This window comes from Bufo gargarizans, chromosome 1 (genome assembly GCF_014858855.1).
Source record: "Bufo gargarizans isolate SCDJY-AF-19 chromosome 1, ASM1485885v1, whole genome shotgun sequence".
Classification (NCBI taxonomy): Eukaryota; Metazoa; Chordata; class Amphibia; order Anura; family Bufonidae; genus Bufo; species Bufo gargarizans.
The window spans coordinates 302,151,517-302,173,559 of NC_058080.1; positions in this window are offsets into that span (position 1 = coordinate 302,151,517).

Consider the following 22,043-nt stretch of genomic DNA (forward strand, 5'->3'; position numbering starts at 1 on the left):
TCTCTCCTCTGCCTGGGTGCTGGGCCTAAATTTATGACAATTGACTGTTGCAGTGGTGGGTGACGTGAAGCCTGATTCTCTGCTATGATATGAAGACTGATTCTCTGCTGACATGAAGCCAGATTGTCTGTTACGGGACCTTTCTCCTCTGCCTGGGTTCTGGGCCTAAATTTATGAAAATTGACTCTTACAGTGGTGGGTGACGTGAAGCCTGATTCTAGGCTATGATATGAAGACTGATTCTCTGCTGACATGAAGCCAGATTGTCTGTTACGGGACCTTTCTCCTCTGCCTGGGTTCTGGGCCTAAATTTATGAAAATTGACTCTTACAGTGGTGGGTGACGTGAAGCCTGATTCTCTGCTATGATATGAAGACTGATTCTCTGCTGACATGAAGCCAGATTCTCTGTTACGGGACCTCTCTCCTCTGCCTGGGTGCTGGGCCTAAATTTATGACAATGGACTGTTGCAGTGGTGGCTGACGTGAAGCCTGATTCTCTGCTATGACATGCAGACTGATTCTCTGCTGTCATGAAGCCAGATTGTCTGTTACGGGACCTCTCTGCTCTGCCTGTGTGCTAGGCCTAAATATATGCCAATGGACTGTTGCAGTGGTGGCTGACGTGAAGCCTCATTCTCTGCTATGACATGCAGACTAATTCTCTGCTGACATGAAGCCAGATTGTCTGTTACGGGACCTCTCTCCTCTGCCTGGGTGCTGGGCCTAAATTTATGACAATGGACTGTTGCAGTGGTGGCTGACGTGAAGCCTGATTCTCTGCTATGACATGCAGACTAATTCTCTGCTGACATGAAGCCAGATTGTCTGTTACGGGACCTCTCTCCTCTGCCTGGGTGCTGGGCCTAAATATATGCCAATGGACTGTTGCAGTGGTGGCTGACGTGAAGCCTCATTCTCTGCTATGACATGCAGACTAATTCTCTGCTGTCATGAAGCCAGATTGTCTGTTACGGGACCTCTCTGCTCTGCCTGTGTGCTAGGCCTAAATATATGCCAATGGACTGTTGCAGTGGTGGCTGACGTGAAGCCTCATTCTCTGCTATGACATGCAGACTAATTCTCTGCTGACATGAAGCCAGATTGTCTGTTACGGGACCTCTCTCCTCTGCCTGGGTGCTGGGCCTAAATTTATGACAATGGACTGTTGCAGTGGTGGCTGACGTGAAGCCTGATTCTCTGCTATGACATGCAGACTAATTCTCTGCTGACATGAAGCCAGATTGTCTGTTACGGGACCTCTCTCCTCTGCCTGGGTGCTGGGCCTAAATATATGCCAATGGACTGTTGCAGTGGTGGCTGACGTGAAGCCTCATTCTCTGCTATGACATGCAGACTAATTCTCTGCTGTCATGAAGCCAGATTGTCTGTTACGGGACCTCTCTGCTCTGCCTGTGTGCTAGGCCTAAATATATGCCAATGGACTGTTGCAGTGGTGGGTGACGTGAAGCCTCATTCTCTGCTATGACATGCAGACTGATTCTCTGCTGACATGAAGCCAGATTGTCTGTTACGGGACCTCTCTGCTCTGCCTGTGTGCTAGGCCTAAATATATGCCAATGGACTGTTGCAGTGGTGGGTGACGTGAAGCCTCATTCTCTGCTATGACATGCAGACTGATTCTCTGCTGACATGAAGCCAGATTCTCTGTTACGGGACCTCTCTCCTCTGCCTGTGTGTGTGCTGGGCCTAAATATATGCCAATGGACTGTTGCAGTGGTGGGTGACGTGAAGCCTCATTCTCTGCTATGACATGCAGACTGATTCTCTGCTGACATGAAGCCAGATTCTCTGTTACGGGACCTCTCTCCTCTGCCTGTGTGTGTGCTGGGCCTAAATATATGCCAATGGACTGTTGCAGTGGTGGCTGACGTGAAGCCTCATTCTCTGCTATGACATGCAGACTAATTCTCTGCTGACATGAAGACAGATTCTCTGTTACGGGACCTCCCTCCTCTGCCTGGGTGCTGGGCCTAAATATATGCCAATGGACTGTTGCAGTGGTGGCTGACGTGAAGCCTCATTCTCTGCTATGACATGCAGACTAATTCTCTGCTGACATGAAGACAGATTCTCTGTTACGGGACCTCTCTCCTCTGCCTGGGTGCCGGGGCCTAAATATCTGAGAATGGACTGTTCCAGTGGTGGGTGACGGGAAGCCAGATTCTCTGCTATGGAACCTCTCTCCAATTGATTTTGGTTAATTTTTATTTATTTAATTTTTATTTTAATTCATTTCCCTATCCACATTTGTTTGCAGGGGATTTACCTACATGTTGCTGCCTTTTGCAGCCCTCTAGCTCTTTCCTGGGCTGTTTTACAGCCTTTTTAGTGCCGAAAAGTTCGGGTCCCCATTGACTTCAATGGGGTTCGGGTTCGGGACGAAGTTCGGATCGGGTTCGGATCCCGAACCCGAACATTTCCGGGATGTTCGGCCGAACTTCTCGAACCCGAACATCCAGGTGTTCGCTCAACTCTACTTATCGCCAATAAAGAGAAAAGGGAGCAGGGCTTTGTGGGAGAGGACAAAGCTTGGCATGGCCCAGCAAATTTACTATAACTTTCTCCAGAAACTCGGGTAAGCCAGGGCAGAGATGCATCTGCCTCTTAATAAATTAGGCACATCTCCCTCCAGTGCAGGGAAATCAAGACTGGTGTATAAGTACGCCAGTCTTGATAAATGTCTCTCATTGACTCAAATTTACCACTAACATAAAGTATGATTTGCCACTAAAGAACAATATCAGAATTGCTTGGATAAGTAAAAGCGTTCCAAAGTTATTACCACATAAAGTGACATATGTTAGATTTAAAACAGGGGGCTGCATTCTTAAGGCATTAATTGCATGGGGCTGAGTGCGATACCAAGTACAGCCACTATACAATGTACAGGAGTCCTCCATTGCATAACGGAAATGGGACGGATCTGTCTTGCAGCCCATAGACTTCCATTATGATGGAATGAATAACAGAATGCCTCTAAAGGCATTCCGTTATGCATTCCGTCATAGAATTGCGTTATGGTCCGTGGTAACGGAATCCATAACGCAATTCACCTTTTACCCAAAAACTAAGCGTGAACGAATTTCAAAATATGAAATTCACTTATCTCTAATCATGAGTATCGACATACTGACATATGTTTTTTTTCCCACTGCAAATAGCTTCAATGAAAATGATGTCACCTGTATCAATTTGAACACACACACAAAATCACAGTTCTGGGGACCAAAATATAAGGAAGCTAGAGAACTAGAGGAGATCCCACATGAAAAACTCCTTTCCTGTTGCTCTATTAAGGCTAGTTTCACACTAGGGCTTGAAATCCGGCAGGCTGTTCCCGCAGGGAACAGTCGGACGGATCTCTTTGCATTCTGGCATTGCTGGAAGTTTATAAGTCTCCGGCCCCATTAACTATGGCATATTTGCCGAGTTGAGACCAAATCTCCACCAGTCCCCATTATAGTTATTGGGGCCGGATGGAGACTTACGAACTTCTAGCAATGCTGGAATGCAACGAGATGTGATAGGCTGCCAGATCTCAAGCACTACTGTAAGATAATGGTGTTGGAGGGCTGAGGGATTTCACAAGTGAATATTGGTTATTTTTTATTTTATCACATTTCTCCCTGTCCATTTTTAAACTCCCTTTAAGCAGTCTTCAATTAGGTCAATTTCAGACAATTTCTGTGACCAAATTACAGCTGTAACTTTTGGCCTGATAGGGGGATGCGGGGCTGAATAGCCAAACTAAGAGATGATTTCAGAACAAAATAACACCAATGCTTATGAGATGTATAGATGTCTTAGGAAAAATGAAGACCAGCATTAAGTGATTTAAACACTAAAACCTGCAACTTTTATTAAAGGTTTCCAAATAATTCATCACATATTCATGACCTATATTACTTATGTGTTTTGTGCCTTATATTTATGAATTCACTGTGACATTTAAATTAAAATACAACCAATCACAATCTTAACCTTTTGCTGAAGCAGCGATTTTGCCTTCCCAGAGCCATAGCTTTTTTTTATTTATTTTTTGTTCACATAGACATATGAGAGCTTGTTTTTGGTGGGACAAGTTGTACTTTCTAATTCTACCATTTAATATTGCATATAATGTAGTAGGAAGCGGGGGGGGGGGGGGAACAGTTTTACGAGATTTGTTTTATGGCATTCACTATGCGAAACCACATATGTATAGTTTTTCTTGCGTTTTAATAATGAAAAAATAAAAACTTTTGAAAAAAATTTTTTTCTTGTCATTGCTGTATTCTTACCCCCATAACTTTGTTATAGTTATGTCTACAGAGATATGTGGATGTTCATTTTTGACAGGACAATCTTTAGTATTTGCTAATACCATTTTGAGGTGTGTATGACTTTTTGTTCACTTTTATTCAATTTTTTTGAGAAATAAAAACAGGAAAAAATAGCGAATCAGCCTTTTCTATTTTTTTCTGTTCCGCCATTCACCATAGGGGATACTTTAAAAAAAAATATTTTAATAGTATGGGTGTTTTTGCACACAGAGATGTGATGTAAAAGGAGCTGATGCTATTTAAAAAAAATATATAAAATTGTGATTTTGGGGAAAGGGGGTGATTTTAATTTTTAGATTTTTTTAAAATTATATTATTCAAAACTTTTTTCCTTTTTAGCTTTTTGTTAGATACCCAATTGGAACCCAACTTGCAATCATCAGATTGCAATCTGTATAGAATAATGACATTTGCTCCATTATTCTATACAGAAATCACTATATTACAGTTCAGTGCTGCCACCTGCTGGCCTGAACTGTAATATACAAGTAATGGGCCTGGAAGCCTAGTATAGGATCAGGCTGATTAATATGAATAAACAACTCCCCGATTTATGCCCAATGGAAGTGTTCCTTACCAGGAAGAGCGCACTTCCAGGTTTAAGCCCTCTCAGATGCCATAATCAAATCTCACCATGACATTTGAGGTATTAAATGTCCACGGTCAGCATTGCTGCCGATCACATTCATTAGCCGCAGGTGTCTGCTGTATGAAAGCAGGCACCCAGTGGCTATCTTTAAAGACCCGAATATCAGGAAGAGGTTAAACAGAAGGTCACATGACCTCTAGAGGTGTACTGTGGAATAATTAAGAAAAGACATCACAAAAATGCAAGCAAGTTTTAATGTTAAAGGAGTTATCCTGGAAAAGATAATGATGACTAAGGCCCCTTTCACACGGGCGAGTTTTCCGTGCGGGTGCGATGCGTGCGGTGAACGTATTGCACCCGCACTGAATCCTGACCCATTCATTTCTATGGGGCTGTGCACATGAGCGGTGATTTTCACGCATCACTTGTGCATTGAGTGAAAATCGCAGCATGCTCTATATTGTCCAATTTTCACGCGACGCAGGCCCCATAGAAGTGAATGGGAAGCGTGAAAATCGCATAGCATCCGCAAGCAAGTACGGATGCGGTGCGATTTTCACGCACGGTTGCTAGGAGACGATCGGGATGGAGACCCGATCATTATTATTTTCCCTTATAACATGGTTATAAGGGAAAATAATAGCATTCTGAATACAGAATGCATAGTAAAACAGCGCTAGAGGGGTTACATTTTTTTTAACTCACCTTAGTCCACTTGATCGCGAAGCCGGCATCTCCTTGTGTCTCCTCTGCTGCTACACAGGACCTGGGGTGAGCTGCTGCATTAAATAGAGGTTAAGGACCTTTGATGACGTTCCTCCGGTCATCACATGGTCTTTTACCATGGTGAATCACCATGGTAAAAGATCATGTGACGTACCATGTGATGACCGGAGTGACGTCATCACAGGTCCTTAACCTCTATTTAATGCAGCAGCTCACCCCAGGTCCTGTTCAGCAGCAGAGGAGACACAAGGAGATGCCGGCTTCGCGATCAAGTGGACTAAGGTGAGTTAAATTATTTTATTTTATTTTTTAACCCCTCTAGCGCTGTTTTACTATGCATTCTGTATTCAGAATGCTATTATTTTCCCTTATAACCATGTTATAAGGGAAAATAATACAATCTTCAGAACATCAATCCCAAGCCCGAACTTCTGTGAAGAAGTTCGGGTTATGGTACCAAACATGCACGATTTTTCTCACGCGAGTGCAACGCATGACAATGTTTTGCACTCGCGCGGAAAAATCGCGCATTTTCCCGCAACGCACCCGTCTCTTATCCGGGCAAAAAAACTGACGCCCGTGTGAAAGAGGCCTTAGGGCTCATGCACACAAACGCCCTTCAATGGGGCCCTTAAAAAGTCATCATCCCTTAAAAAAGTTTAGTTTATAGTTAAATACAATACATTTTTATAATAATTAGCTGGATTTAACTATAAGGAAAGGGGACATTCACAATTTCACACCATAACGTGACTGTATGTCATTGGTGTACAGGAAATGTATGGAGTGAGCTCACAAGCTGAGCCTACTCCATACACAGCGTGTGCCAGCTGTGTAATGCAGCTGACATCTCACTACAATGACTGGGATGCCTTGGTCAGTAATAACCACAGTATCTGGGCAATTAAGCTGATGTATAGGGTTTATGGCTTAAAAAATGAGTTGAAATTTTCATGGGTACTGCTTTATGAATATATAACTTATTGAACTTTTTTTTTGGGGGGGGGGGGGTGAAAAAACGGCCATTCCGACATAGTTTTTAGTTGTCTTTTTATGGCACTCACCATGCAGCATAAATTACATGATAACTTTATTCTCCATGTCGTTATAATTACAGTGATACCAAATGTATATAATTTCTTTAACCCCTTATTTACCAGGCCCATTTTTGGTTTTGCATTTTAATTTTTTCCTCCACATGTTCCAATAGCCATAACTTTTTACATTTTCTGTTTATATAGCCATATGAGGGCTTATTTCTTGTGGGATAAGTTGTACATTTAATTCACCAAGTTAGTTTTTGGAAACGGGGAAAAAAAATCTTTGTGGCGTTAAATTGATAAAAAAAAAAACATGATTCCACCAAGGTTTTTGGGGTTTTTACATCACGATGTTCACTGTGCACTAAAACTGTACAAGTAATTCTACCAGGCATTTGTCCCGTTCAGCAAGGTGTGTTCTTTATTGTAGCATATAAATCATAGTTTTTTCAGATAGGAAAAACTATGATTTATATGTTACAATAAGGAACACACCTTGCTGAATGAGACAAACGCCTGCTGGGATTACTTGAACATTGATTGTGGGGATCATCCCTTCCTGTGCAGTGCGGACAATGGATCGAGTGCTGTGCAATTTCCTACACAATCTGTGCGCTAAAAATGACATCAAGTCCTAAGGCCTCATGCACACAACTTTGTTTTTTGCAGTCCTCAAAAAGGGGTTCCGTTGTTCCGTGATCCGTTTCCGTTTTTGCATCCGTTGTGTTTCCGTGTGTCTTCCGTTTTTTTTTCATGAACCGCAAAAAAAAAGGAATGTTGCAAAAATGAAAAAAAAAATAAAATAAAAAAAGAGATTTTAATATCCACACCCAGGATACAAGTATATATGACGGTCACCTGTGGTTTGCTTGGTGGCCATTTTCTGTAGTCTTTGCATGGTACAGAGATGCATTTGGTTGCTTGGCTTTGCTTGTCTTGCCTTTTTCCTTGTTGCGTCTTGGTTTCACCATGGCGGATGAAGTTTTACTGCACTGGCTAGTTTCTCGGCGATGGGGACAGCGCTCAGTTTTGTTGGATTAGGAACCGACTAGAAGGAGGTGATTTTGGGTTCATCCGATTATTTCCCAACGCTACCGGAAAGGACACTTTCATACCCTCCACCAAGATCTTTGGCAGCATCCTGAGAAGATTATTTCTTACTGTCGGATATCAGTGTCTACATTTGATCATTTGCTGTTGTCTCTACGTACTGTCCTTACCTTCATGGACACCAATATGAGACACGCAGCATTACTCCTGAGAAAAGGCTCATTGTCACGTTGAGGTAAGACAATTTTTTTAGTCATAGTTCAAACTGTCATGTGCATGGCTTATGTAATCAGTAACCGTTTCTGAAAATGGCTGTGTGAATGTTTGTAGAAGTAACTTATTTTTCCCCCCATAATATGTTTGAACAATTGTCTAATATATTATTGGGGTTAACTGACTGACACATAACATGGCCAAATTATAGGTAGTCGTGTATGTTAAAATGGTTAATTATTTATTTGGCTAATGTCATCATCATGTTCACATCATGTTTGATGTCGCCTATACATTCTGCATGCAAATGGCGTAAACACAGTTGCTGTAGCATAGCTAGTGTGAGTAGTGCCCACACCCCAAATTCTGGAAGTGTTTTGGTCAGTTGTACCCATATGTCTCATATCAAACATTAGACAAAAAATGATGTATTGTTAGTTTACATTTTTATTTTCAATATTCTTCAACAGAATCCTTGCAACTGGGAACTCCATTGCATCCCTGCATTTTGAGTTCTTTTTGGGAACCTCAACCATTTCTCGGATTGTTCTTCACACTTGCCAGGTCATCTGGCACAAACTCCAAGAGACGGTGATGCCACAGCCCAAGATGGACGATTGGATTTGCATCGCTGAGGGCTTCAATATTTCTGCACAGTTTCCCAACTGCCTCGGGGCACTTGATGGCAAACACATCCGTGTGAAGAAGCCTCCTCACTCAGGGTCCATATTCTTCAATTATAACCAATATTTTTTGGTAGTGCTGATGGCTGTTGCTGACAGTAACTATCGGTTTATAATGGTTAATATGGAGGCCTAGCAGATGCTCGCATCTTTAGTGCTTCTCGAATGGGTGAACGGCTTCGTGCCAACCAGCTTGCCCTGCCCGAGTCCAGAAGACTGCCCGGATCTGCTGGTCCGCCGGCTCCATTTGTCATTGTGGCGGATGAAGGGTTTGCATTGACTCACCATGTTATGCGGCCCTTTCCAAATCGTGGTTTGGATGTCAGGAGGTGTATTTTCAACTACCGGTTGACTCGTGCCCATCGGTATGTTGAGTGCGCTTTCAGGATACTCTCTAGCAAGTGGAGGGTGTTTTTGTCATCCATACAGATGGATCCGGAGAATGCTACCCTGGCGATTCAAGCTTGTGTTGTTCTACACAACTTCACCAGGATTCACGAGGCTTCCTCTTCTGTTGACATGGAAGATTTGCCAGCGTCATCAGGTTTGGGTTTGGAGAGGACCCTGCATAGATGACCTGGGACTGCAGGCATTGCAGTTCGAGAACTCTATGCAAACTACTTTTTAAGCCAAGAGGGCTCCTTGCCATGGCAGAGGAACGCGATTTGTGGCAGTGTTTGATTTCTTCTGTGCTCGCTAGTATTTTTTTGTTTTCTAGATGGCTTGTGTAATTTATGACATAGCTGAGTGTAGGGACTCGCAAGAGAATGACCCTTGACGTGGGCTTGCGGACTGAGGTTTTTTAGAACCAAAACATAATCAAGCTCATTCTAAATAAAAATGATGTTTATGGTTTAAATTTTTGATCCATCATTATTGGATTGCCTATATGTTTCCAAAAACCTTCTAATACCTAATTTTTTCTAAATTTGATGTCGGTTTCACCACGGAAAATAAACTTTGTTCATTACTACAAGTATTGTGTGTGTCTTTTAAGCATCTAAATAGGTTCTAATGTTACACTCACCTAAAGAATTATTAGGAACACCATACTAAGACGATGTTGGACCTCCTTTTGCCTTCAGAACTGCTCAGGTAGCCCGTGGCATCTAAACGATGGCCAATTGGCACTAAGGGGCCTAAAGTGTGCCCAGAAAACATCCCCCACACCATTACACCACCACCACCAGCCTGCACAGTGGTAACAAGGCATGATGGATACATGTTCTCATTCTGTTTACGCCAAATTCGGACTCTACCATTTGAATGTCTAAACAGAAATCGAGACTCATCAGACCAGGCAACATTTTTCCAGTCTTCAACAGTCCAATTTTGGTGAGCTCGTGCAAATTGTAGCCTCTTTTTCCTATTTGTAGTGGAGATGAGTGGTACCCGGTGGGGTCTTTTGCTGTTGTAGCCCATCCGCCTCAAGGTTGTGCGTGTTGTGGCTTCACAAATGCTTTGCTGCATACCTCGGTTGTAACGAGTGGTTATTTCAGTCAACGTTGCTCTTCTATCAGCTTGAATCAGTCGGCCCATTCTCCTCTGACCTCTAGCATCAACAAGGCATTTTCTCCCACAGGACTGCCGCATACTGGATGTTTTTCCCTTTTCACACCATTCTTTGTAAACCCTAGAAATGGTTGTGCGTGAAAATCCCAGTAACTGAGCAGATTGTGAAATACTCAGACCGGCCCGTCTGGCACCAACAACCATGCCACGCTCAAAATTGCTTAAATCACCTTTCTTTGCCATTCTGACATTCAGTTTGGAGTTCAGGAGATTGTCTTGACCAGGACCACAACCCTACATGTATTGAAGCAACTGCCATGTGATTGGTTGACTAGATAATCGCATTAATGAGAAATAGAACAGGTGTTCCTAATAATTCTTTAGGTGAGTGTATGTATTTCATATCAAGAACTAATCTAATAATAACACTATCACATTCTACACGTATTCCTGTAACATTATATGGTTTATTTCTAAAAGAAAACTCAATACAAAGTGTTGTTGTCCGAAGATGCACATACCCAATTAGTTTCCTGTGCAACCATTTGGTTATTAATATTTCACTCAACCCATTACTTTTATAGTGTGTTTGTACATTTGTGCCTTCTACTGTCAATCAATAATAGTTTAGATTGATCCCCGTACAAACAGATGTTTGGACTAACAGCAATTCCTTTGGCCTATATAATCTGTATTGCTACTTCACCATCAAAAGTTCAGTTGGTTGTTGAGCCACATCCCATAGTTATTTTGTTTGTTTGGAGGCACAATTGTAGTTGTTTATGAAAAAATACAAGACACATTGCGTTTGAGAATATTTTTTTTCAACGGAAACCCAAGCCACCCAAATAAAATAACGGCACACAATTTTGCAGAAAAAAAAGCAAACTTAAATAACTATAAATGCATACAACATTAGTTTTGACACAGTTTTACAAATCAAATAATTCCCTGCTGAAGGGACCAGGAGGAAAAGAGGTTCCTGGCCTAACCTGGTCAGGTTGCTGTGGCACCGTGGAATAAGTGGCAGCCTGACTCAAATAATAGGAAGGGGGGCGGCTTGGCTCTTGTACCACCTGGTAACGTGGCACAGGTAAAGGTGGGCCATGGGGTTGTGATTGGCTGGGCATAGGAGCACGCTGGTATGGTGAAGAAAACATTTCAATTACCATGGCCAGTTCCGCCACACATGGACTAAACTTGTTGGCAGGGACCTCCCTCAGTAATGGCGCCAGCCCCCTCACCACCGCTTCCTCTGGGCCCTCACTCCTCCTCTTTGCAAGGAATTCTATGACTCTGGAGTCAATCTGCTCCCGAGTCTCTTGTGCAGAGGAAGACTGGGGCACATTTTGCCGACGCCTAGGCTAAGGCTGCTGTGTCCTTTCGGGGCTCCCCTGGGAAACGGTGGCTGGCTCCACGGACTGGAGTCGGACTACTTTCGGGTGAGAAAGCGGCTGGAGTCTCACTACCCCCGAAATCCGACTCCTCCGGGTCATCCAAACTGTCCACAGTACTGTATAGAAAAAAAAAAAAAAACATATATGAAATCATTTGAGTACAACATTTCAGTTTTACCTAATGATTGTAACCGAAAAAATAATTAGTGTGTACTATAGACGTTGATTCTGCATAGAAGACATATTTTTGGGGAATGTGTTATTTCCACCTTAAATGTTAATTTCACACATCCACCAACACAAATTCACTGATGTTTCTTTTGGGGAGCCTAAACACTAAATGGGAAACTATTTTTCTTAACATTTTTTGTAGTTTTGGGATGTCCACCCCGAAAACAGGTAGACACATTCAAGGAGCTAACCAAGTGCTAAGATTCTGTGCATCTGCATCAGACCTGTTTGTACCATGGCACCCTCTTTTTTGGGGAATAATAAGCCAAAAACACCAGACCAAAAACAGGTATCATGCATGACAAGGCCATGGTGGTGGTTGGATTTCTAAATCGGCTAGAGGAACGCAGTTGTAGCATCTATACTCAATATAATTGTACTATGTATTGTGCCTTTTATTTTAACCTAATAAAATACATTTTTAGCCTTGTAACCCAACATGCAAAATATGTTAAATGAAATTACCGTAATGAAGGGTTAAATACCAATTTTTTTATATAAATAATACAACACATGGCATGTATGTACACAAACATAGGAACACAAAGAACCAAATGGAAATCCTAACACTATTCAGGCACCTAATACTGCTAAGGCCTTGGACCAGCATTTTCATATTTGGAACAGATCCAAAGGATAGGTACACATTATCTTATTGGCGGTGGGCCAACACCTGGCAAAATATGACAGCTGTATGATGAGAAAATGCGTGCAGTGCGCAGGTGCCATCTCCCTTCTCAATTCCAGCACTGATAGCACTCTATCCCAGCAGATATCTGTGATTTGATCTAGCAAAAAGTGGCACACAGGAAGAAGAGAGACGGCAGACGGCAGGGCATGTGTGATGTGCACGTGTTGTCTCGTCATACTGCTGAACAGCGTTGTTGACCGGTGTTTTCCAAGCCTAAAAAATAAAAAATATCACCTACACAGAGGATAGGTCATCAATAGTCAAACGCCATCACAAACATACTTATGGCCTCGAATCCATAACCGCTTTTAGAAATTGTAAATGTGCAGTGTATACAGGTCCTTCTCAAAAAATTAGCATATTGTGATAAAGTTCCTTATTTTCTGTAATGTACTGATAAACATTAGACTTTCATATATTTTAGATTTATTACACACCAACTGAAGTAGTTCAAGCCTTTAATTGTTTTAATATTGATGATTTTGGCATACAGCTCATGAAAACCCCAAACTCCTATCTAAAAAAATTAGCATATTTCATCCGACTAATAAAAGAAAAGTGTTTTTAATACAAAAAAAGTCAACCTTCAAATAATTATGTTCAGTTATGCACTCAATACTTGGTCGGGAATCCTTTTGCAGAAATGACTGCTTCAATGCGGCGTGGCATGGAGGCAATCAGCCTGTGGCACTGCTGAGGTGTTATGGAGGCCCAGGATGCTTCGATAGCGGCCTTAAGCTCATCCAGAGTGTTGGGTCTTGCGTCTCTCAACTTTCTCTTCCCAATATCCCACAGATTCTCTATGGGGTTCAGGTCAGGAGAGTTGGCAGGCCAATTGAGCACAGTAATACCATGGTCAGTAAACCATTTACCAGTGGTTTTGGCACTGTGAGCAGGTGCCAGGTCGTGCTGAAAAATGAAATCTTCATCTCCATAAAGCTTTTCAGCAGATGGAAGCATGAAGTGCTCCAAAATCTCCTGATAGCTAGCTGCATTGACCCTGCCCTTGATAAAACACACTGGACCAACACCAGCAGATGACATGGCACCCCAGACCATCACTGACTGTGGGTACTTGACACTGGACTTCAGGCATTTTGGCATTTCCCTCTCCCCAGTCTTCCTCCAGACCCTGGCACCTTGATTTCCGAATGACATGCAACAGTCCAGTGCTGCTTCTCTGTAGCCCAGGTCAGGCGCTTCTGCCGCTGTTTCTGGTTAAAAAGTGGCTTGACCTGGGGAATGCGGCACCTGTAGCCCATTTCCTGCACACGCCTGTACACGGTGGCTCTGGATGTTTCTACTCCAGACTCAGTCCACTGCTTCCTTAGGTCCCCCAAGGTCTGGAATCGGTCCTTCTCCACAATCTTCCTCAGGGTCCGGTCACCTCTTCTCGTTGTGCAGCGTTTTCTGCCACACTTTTTCCTTCCCACAGACTTCCCACTGAGGTGCCTTGATACAGCACTCTGGGAACAGCCTATTCGTTCAGAAATTTCTTTCTGTGTCTTACCCTCTTGCTTGAGGGTGTCAATGATGGCCTTCTGGACAGCAGTCAGGTCGGCAGTCTTACCCATGATTGCGGTTTTGAGTAATGAACCAGGCTGGGAGTTTCTAAAAGCCTCAGGAATCTTTTGCAGGTGTTTAGAGTTAATTAGTTGATTCAGATGATTAGGTTAATAGCTCGTTTAGAGAACCTTTTCATGATATGCTAATTTTTTGAGATAGGAATTTTGGGTTTTCATGAGCTGTATGCCAAAATCATCAATATTAAAACAATAAAAGGCTTGAACTACTTCAGTTGGTGTGTAATGAATCTAAAATATATGAAAGTCTAATGTTTATCAGTACATTACAGAAAATAATGAACTTTATCACAATATGCAAATTTTTTTAGAAGGACCTGTATATATGGCCTTTTTCGGGCTCCTTCCTCGCCACTACACCCTCTTTCATTCTGCTCCCGGCGGAATTGATCCTGGCAACTATTCCACCAGGTCTTCATCTGTTTCACTGTTAAGAAATTAAACCATAAAAATCATATAAATAGCACAAAGAAATATGCTATAATAAGAGGACTAATAGCAAAGCAGACATTTCTCCAAAATGAAGCGGCCACCTGAAGATAAATGTCCAATAATGCACGAATAGACACCACATGGTACAGTAGTGCAGGTGTGGGTATACTAATTAAATACGTTAATGAAGCCAGTGATTATTTGTGCTATCCATTTGTATATTATTATTTTTAGAAATATGGGATTATTTCTAAAAATAATCAACTATTATTATTGGCAACTATTGTATACTCAATTACAACAGGAACACGTGTCACCAAATAGCACGTGCACATGCATTTTATCCATTACTACAGTTTTCAGTAGCATAGGTAGGGCCAGGCATTTAAAATACACCAAAAGGCATGAGTATGGTATATATTGCACGATTGGTGCCTAAAAACCATATATAGGCCTATATAAAATAAGGCAGGCCACCAAAATATACCGTTTATGAACACGGAGGTGAGCGTTCCGTGGTATCCCGGCCAAGCATCCTGCTGAGAGCAGGAGTTCACAACATCATTAGTTGCTAGGACGCCGTGCCCTTAGTGCCTCCACTTTCTCCCATGCCACCTCCTTGCGTACTCGGTCCTGGTATATATTCAGCCTGCTGACCCATAATTCAGGCCTCTCCTGAACCAGAGTAATTAATTTCTCTACATTCCAGCGAGGCATTTTTGTCACAACACTGAAAATTCACCACAAATCAAACCACCACACTTTTACCACAGGTGCCTAGCAATCAGCTATCAGATAACCTGTGACCTTGAGCTTCCTTCCTGTATTCAAATAAAAAAATGTTTTATTTTATTTGGCTCAAATCTGGCAGACAGTTTGCCATGCCAAAAAATGTAAAAATACGGACGCGGTCGCGGATGACATACGGTTGTGCATCCACACTTTTTGCGGACCCATTGACTGAACCATTTTCCGTGAAAAAAATAGGACAGGTTATATTTTTTTGACGGACTGGAACTACGGATAAAAAAAAAGAAAGGCAAACGGTGCATTAGCCGAGTTTTCAATGGGTCCTCAGAAAGTCACGAAAAACGGAACAACGGACACGGAATAAAACAGCGGTCATGTGCATGAGGCCTTATTCTGCTGTTTAATACAAATATGGCGATACCAAACTTGTCGATTGTTTTTTGTTTTACTATTTTTTTTATTTAATAAAAACCTTTAAAAAAATTCATTTTCTTTGCATCGCCATTTTAACACACCCATAACTTTTTAGATTTCACTCTAGAGATCTGTATGAGGGCTTTTTTTTTGTTGCGAAAAGAACTATAGTTTTTATTGGTGCCATTTTTGTGGTATGACTTTTTGATCAATGTTATAAAATTGTTATAAGCGGGGTGCCGGCAGGGGCACCCTCTTGTCGTTTCTCTGCCTGTTATTACTGGCCGTGCGCCCTGGCTCCCTCCCTCCCTCTGAGATCTCGCCTGCCCTGCGACCTGCGCCCGAGTCCTCTCACTTTTATCTACAGACAGTGTCCGTACGTACCGAGTCCAGTCACTCAGCTCCGGTACGTGCGGGCGGCACTTATTGACGTCACGCGCCTGCTCCTCCCATTAGGCGGCACCGGCGCGTGACGTACAGTGAGTAAGTGAGCGCCGCACTGCCTGCCTGTTACCGCCCGCCCTGAGCCCCTGAGCAGTGCTGATTGCTGAAAAGAAGCCTGCTGTGAGGCGAGCCTGAGTTTATTCTGTGGATCCGGGACAGTGGGTCACTGGGTGGGTCGGGTGCAATGTGGTTAAATTAAACAAACAATTTTTTTACATTGGGGACAGTGACACTGTGGATGGTCTGGGGGGGGGGCACTGTGGGAGACATAAAAATGGGGGCCACTGTCACTGTGGGGGACATTAAGTTTAATAAGGATCACTATGGACATTATTTAGAATGGAGGCTGCTGTGGGTGTCATTACTCATTATAACTATAATGTCTGATAGGCCTAGTCCTGAGCTGAGTTATATTACCCTGCCTATGCCCTGTATAATAATGTACCCATCCCTGATACCCCTTAGTTATATTACCCCGCTGGGGTATAACTAAGGGGTATCAGGGTACATTATTATACAGGGCAGGGTAATATAACTCAGGACTAGGCCTATCAGACATTATACAGTTATAATGACACCCACAGCAGCCTCCATTCTAAATAATGTCCATAGTGATCCTTATTAAAAATAATGTCCCCCACAGGCAGGCTCTGCGGGCGGCGGCGCTCACTCACTGTACGTCACGCGCCGCGTGACGTACAGTGAGTGAGGTGAGCACCGCCGCCCGCACTACCTGCCTGTTACCGCCCGCCCGGAGCAGTGCTGATAAAGAAGCCTGCTGTGAGTGCCTGAGTCTGTGGGACAGTGGGTCACTGGGTGCGTCACTGTGACCATCCGTGCAATGTAGTTACACATTTTTTACAATGGGGAGACACTGTGGGTGGGCATTAATTACAATAGGGTGCGGGGATGGATGTGGGGTACATGAAAATGGGGGCCACTGTGGGGGACATTATTTTTAATAATGATCACTATGGACATTATTTAGAATGGAGGCTGCTGTGGGTGTCATTTAGCGCTGCAACGATTAATCAACGTTATCGCTAATATTCGATAACGGGATTCGTTGTCAATGAATAATCGGCCGATTCGTTGCTATGCGGGCGGGAGCGGGTGGTCAGACACTATGCCTGCGGGTCCTTGAACTTTAGATCACTGCATCTTTATTACCTTACAATGAAGCTCCAGTAACAGGCAGAGCGGGCGGCGGCGTAACGTCATTAACTCACGTGACGCGTCATTCATAAAGTAGGTGGAGCAGGCGCATCACGTGAGTAAGTGATGTTATGCTGCCGCCCGCTCTGCCTGTTACTGGAGCTTCATTGTAAGGTAAAAGAAGATGCAGTGATTTAAAGTAAAAGGAATACTGCTGTGAGCGGCGGGGCCAGGACTGTTATTGTCACGGAAGGTGTACAGAAAACTAGAAGACACAAAATGAAGATCCGACTGACTGGATCCAAAACTAAGGAACCAAAGGGAGAGCCCTGCAACAGACCTGGCTCTCTCCCTAACTGCTCAGCCTATGCAAAAATCTCAATGGTAGATGATCGCGTATCCTCGACTGTATAAGACCTGAACACCCTATAATAGTGAGGGGACACGACCACCGGCTCCCTACACTTGATACGGAGGGAGTCAGGGTCACCTGGGATCCAGCAAACAGGAAAACACAAATGAATGAACAAAACTTATCTGTAGAAGACTCAGTAGTAGCATCCAGCATGCACACACTCCAGGAAGTTGTATAAACCGCAAAGTGATGCAGTATGGGCTGGGATTTAAAGGGATGCAATCAGTGCAACTACATGACAGCTGAGGGAGGCTAACGAGATGAAAAAACGAAAGCAAAACAAAAGGAACCTCAAGGAGGAGGTTCTGAAGAACGTCTGTCAGAGCTTCTCAGATGTCTGGTGGTGACAGTACCCCTCCTTCTACGAGTGGACTCCAGACACTCAGAGCCCACCTTCTCAGGATGGGACCTATGGAAAGCCCTGATGAGACGAGTGGCCTTAATGTCCGTCACTGGGACCCACATCCTCTCCTCAGGACCATAACCCTCCCAATGAACGAGGTACTGGAGAGAACCGCGGACGACACGAGAATCCACAATCCTAGAGACCTGAAATTCAAGATTACCATCAACCACAATCGGAGGAGGAGGCAAAGACGAGGGTACAATGGGTTGGACATAAGGTTTTAATAAGGACTTATGAAAAACATTATGGATCTTCCAAGTCTGAGGAAGATCAAGACGGTAGGCAACAGGATTGATGACGGACAAGATTTTGTAAGGCCCAATAAACTTAGGACCCAACTTCCAGGAGGGAACCTTCAATTTGATATTCTTAGTAGACAACCACGTCAGATCACCAACATTCAGGTCCGGACCAGGCACACGTCTCTTATCCGCCACACGCTTATATCTCTCACTCATGCTCTTTAGATTATCCTGAATATTTTGCCAAATAGATGACAAAGACGAGGAGAATCTGTCCTAATCAGGTAAACCAGAAGACCCCTCTCCAGAGAATGTCCCAAACTGCGGATGAAACCCATATGCACCAAAAAATGGTGACTTATCAGAGGACTCCTGACGACGGTTATTTAAAGCAAACTCAGCAAGGGACAAAAAAGAACACCAATCCTCCTGATTCTCCTCCACAAAACAGCGCAGATATGTCTCCAGATTCTGATTGACGCGCTCTGTCTGGCCATTCAACTGCGGGTGGAAAGCAGAAGAGAATGACAACCGAACCCCCAAGCGAGAACAGAAAGCCTTCCAGAATCTGGAACAAACTGTGTGCCCCTATCAGAGACTATGTCTAAAGGAATACCATGCAATTTGACAATGTGATCATAAATGCCTGCGCCAGCGTCTTAGCATTGGGCAAGCCAGGAAAAGGAATGAAATGCACCATTTTGCTAAAACGGTCCACCACCACCAGAATCACAGTCTTCCCCGAGGAACGAGGCAGGTCCGTAATGAAGTCCATGGACAGATGTGTCCAAGGACGGGAAGGAATGGGTAACGGAAGGAGAGGACCTGATGGCCGTGAATGAGGGACTTTGGCAAGAGTGCAGGTCTCGCAGGCTGCCACAAAACCCTCAACCGACTTACGAAGCGCCGGCCACCAGAATCTCCAAGCAATGAGATCCACTGTGGCTCTTTCCCCCCGGTGCCCAGCAAGGACAGTATCGTGGTGCTCCTTAAAAATCTTGTGTCTTAAAGCGAGAGGCACAAACAACCTCCCAGGAGGACAAAGATTAGGAGCCTCTGACTGGGCTACCTGAACCTCTGCCTCCAATTCAGGATAAAGAGCAGAGACCACCACACCTTCAGCCAAAATGGGACCCGGAAAACAACGTGACAGGGCATCCGCCTTCACATTCTTAACCCCAGGGCGGAACGTGACAACAAAATTGAACCTTGAAAAGAACAAAGACCATCTGGCCTGTCTCGGGTTCAGACGCTTGGCTGACTCCAAGTAGGCCAGATTCTTATGGTCAGTAAACACGGTAATAGGGTGTCTGGCTCCCTCTAGCCAATGGCGCCATTCCTCAAAAGCTAACTTGATGGCCAACAACTCCCTATCTCCCACATCGTAATTTCTCTCTGCGGAGGAGAGTTTCTTCGAGAAAAAGGCACACGGTCGCCATTTGGCAGGAGAGGGACCCTGAGACAAGACCGCACCCACACCCACCTCAGAAGCATCAACTTCAACTATGAAGGGTAGACAAATATCAGGTTGTACCAAGATGGGAGCGGAAGCAAAACTCTCCTTGATATTAGAAAAGGCCTTACGTGCCTCTACCGACCAGGAGAAAAAATCTACTCCCTTTCTAGTCATATCAGTGAGTGGTTTAACAACAGAGGAATAATTCAAAGTAAACTTCCTGTAATAATTGGCAAAACCCAAAAAACGCATCAGCGCCTTCTGATTCTCAGGAAGCTCCCACTCAAGCACAGCGCGGACCTTCTCGGGGTCCATGCGAAAACCAGAAGCGGAGAGAAGAAACCCCAGAAATTGAATTTCTGGAACCGCAAACACACATTTTTCCAGTTTAGCGTACAATTTATTCTCCCGCAGGATGAGCAAGACCTGACGTAAGTGTTCCTTATGAGTTTTGAAATCAGGAGAAAAAATCTAAATGTCATCTAGATACATTAATACAAATTTCCCCATTAAATGATAAAAAATGCTGTTCACAAAATGCTGAAAGATGACTGGAGCATTCATCAAACCAAAAGGCATAACCAAATTCTCAAAATGGCCCTCAGGGGTATTGAAGGCCATCTTCCATTCGTCTCCTTCTCTGACCCTGACCAGGTTGTATGCCCCTCTTAGATCCAACTTGGAAAAAACTTTAGCCCCAACAATCTGGTTAAACAGGTCCGGGATCAGAGGAAGCGGATAAGGGTCACGAATTGTGATACTGTTCAGCTCCTTGAAATCCAGACATGGTCTTAAAGAACCATCTTTTTTCTTAAGAAAAAAGAAAAAAACAGCGGCAACAGGTGACTTCGAGGGTCGTATGTGTCCCTTTCTCAGACTCTCAGAGATATAAGCACGCATAGCGACCCTTTCAGGTTGGGAGAGATTGTATAAACGAGATTTAGGCAGCTTGGCGCCTGGGGTGAGATTAATAGGGCAATCGTACTCCCTGTGAGGGGGCAAGACCTGAACACCACTCTCAGAAAACACATCCGAAAATTCAGAGAGAAAAGATGGTACAGTCTTAGTAGAAACTTTAGAAACAGATGTCGTGAGGCAATTGTCTCTGCAAAAGTCACTCCAACCATTTATTTGCCTCGCTTGCCAATCAATGGTGGGGTTATGTTTAGTGAGCCAGGGTAGCCAGAGTAGGCAACCCGCTTAGGACGAAACATGACACATCCTCAACATGAGTATCACTCATAATCAAACGGATATTGTGAACTATGCCCTTTAACGATTTCTGAGAAAGTGGAACGGAATCAATACCAAAAACAGGTATATCCTTTCCCAAAGTGCATACCTGGAAACCATGAGTTATCGCAAATTGATTATCAATGAGATTGACAGCTGCTCCACTATCTACAAAAATCTCACAAAAAATGTCCTTGCTCTCTAGCGCCACCCTGGCAGGTAGGACAAAACGGGAACTACAAGCAAACAGAAAACCTTCAATTTCCGCATCAACCTTGCCAATAGTAACAGATGGAACATTTTTAGAGGATTTTTTTCTTTTTGTTTCTTTATTACTCTCAAAAAACTGCCTGAATCTCCTAGAGGGACAAACATTTGCCAAATGATTTATACCTCCACAACAGAAACAAACCTTCCTATAAGAGCTGAATCCTCTATTGTCAGAGGCAAGCAAACCCAGCTGCATGGGCCCCTGCTCAGAATGGATTGAGAGCGACTGAGACCCCTGTGCACTGAATGAGACCGCCACACTGTCCTTGGACTGAGTATGACAGGAAGGAGTGATCTCTCCTCTCTCTCTAAGACGCCTGTCAATACGAACGGCCCGAGACATGGCAGAGTTCAAGGAGGTAGGTCTCTCATGAAAGGCAAATGCATCTTTCAATCCCTCTGAAAGACCATGGCAAAATTGACTTCGGAGTGCAGCATCATTCCAACAAGTATCAGCTGCCCATCTCCGAAATTCTGAACAGTATATCTCTGCGGACTGTTTACCTTGGCATAAAAGACGTAGTCTAGACTCAGCCACAGCAATACGATCCGGATCATCATATATCTGACCCAGGGCTAAAAAAAATTCATCCACTGAACAGAGGGGCCGTGCCCCCACCGGCAGCTAAGAAGGCCCAGGACTGAGCATTATTCCTGAGCAGCGAGATGATGATCCCCACCCTCTGCTCCTCATCACCAGAGGAATGGGGAAGTAGGCGAAAATGGAGTTTGCAAGCCTCTCTAAAACTAACAAAATTCTCACTAC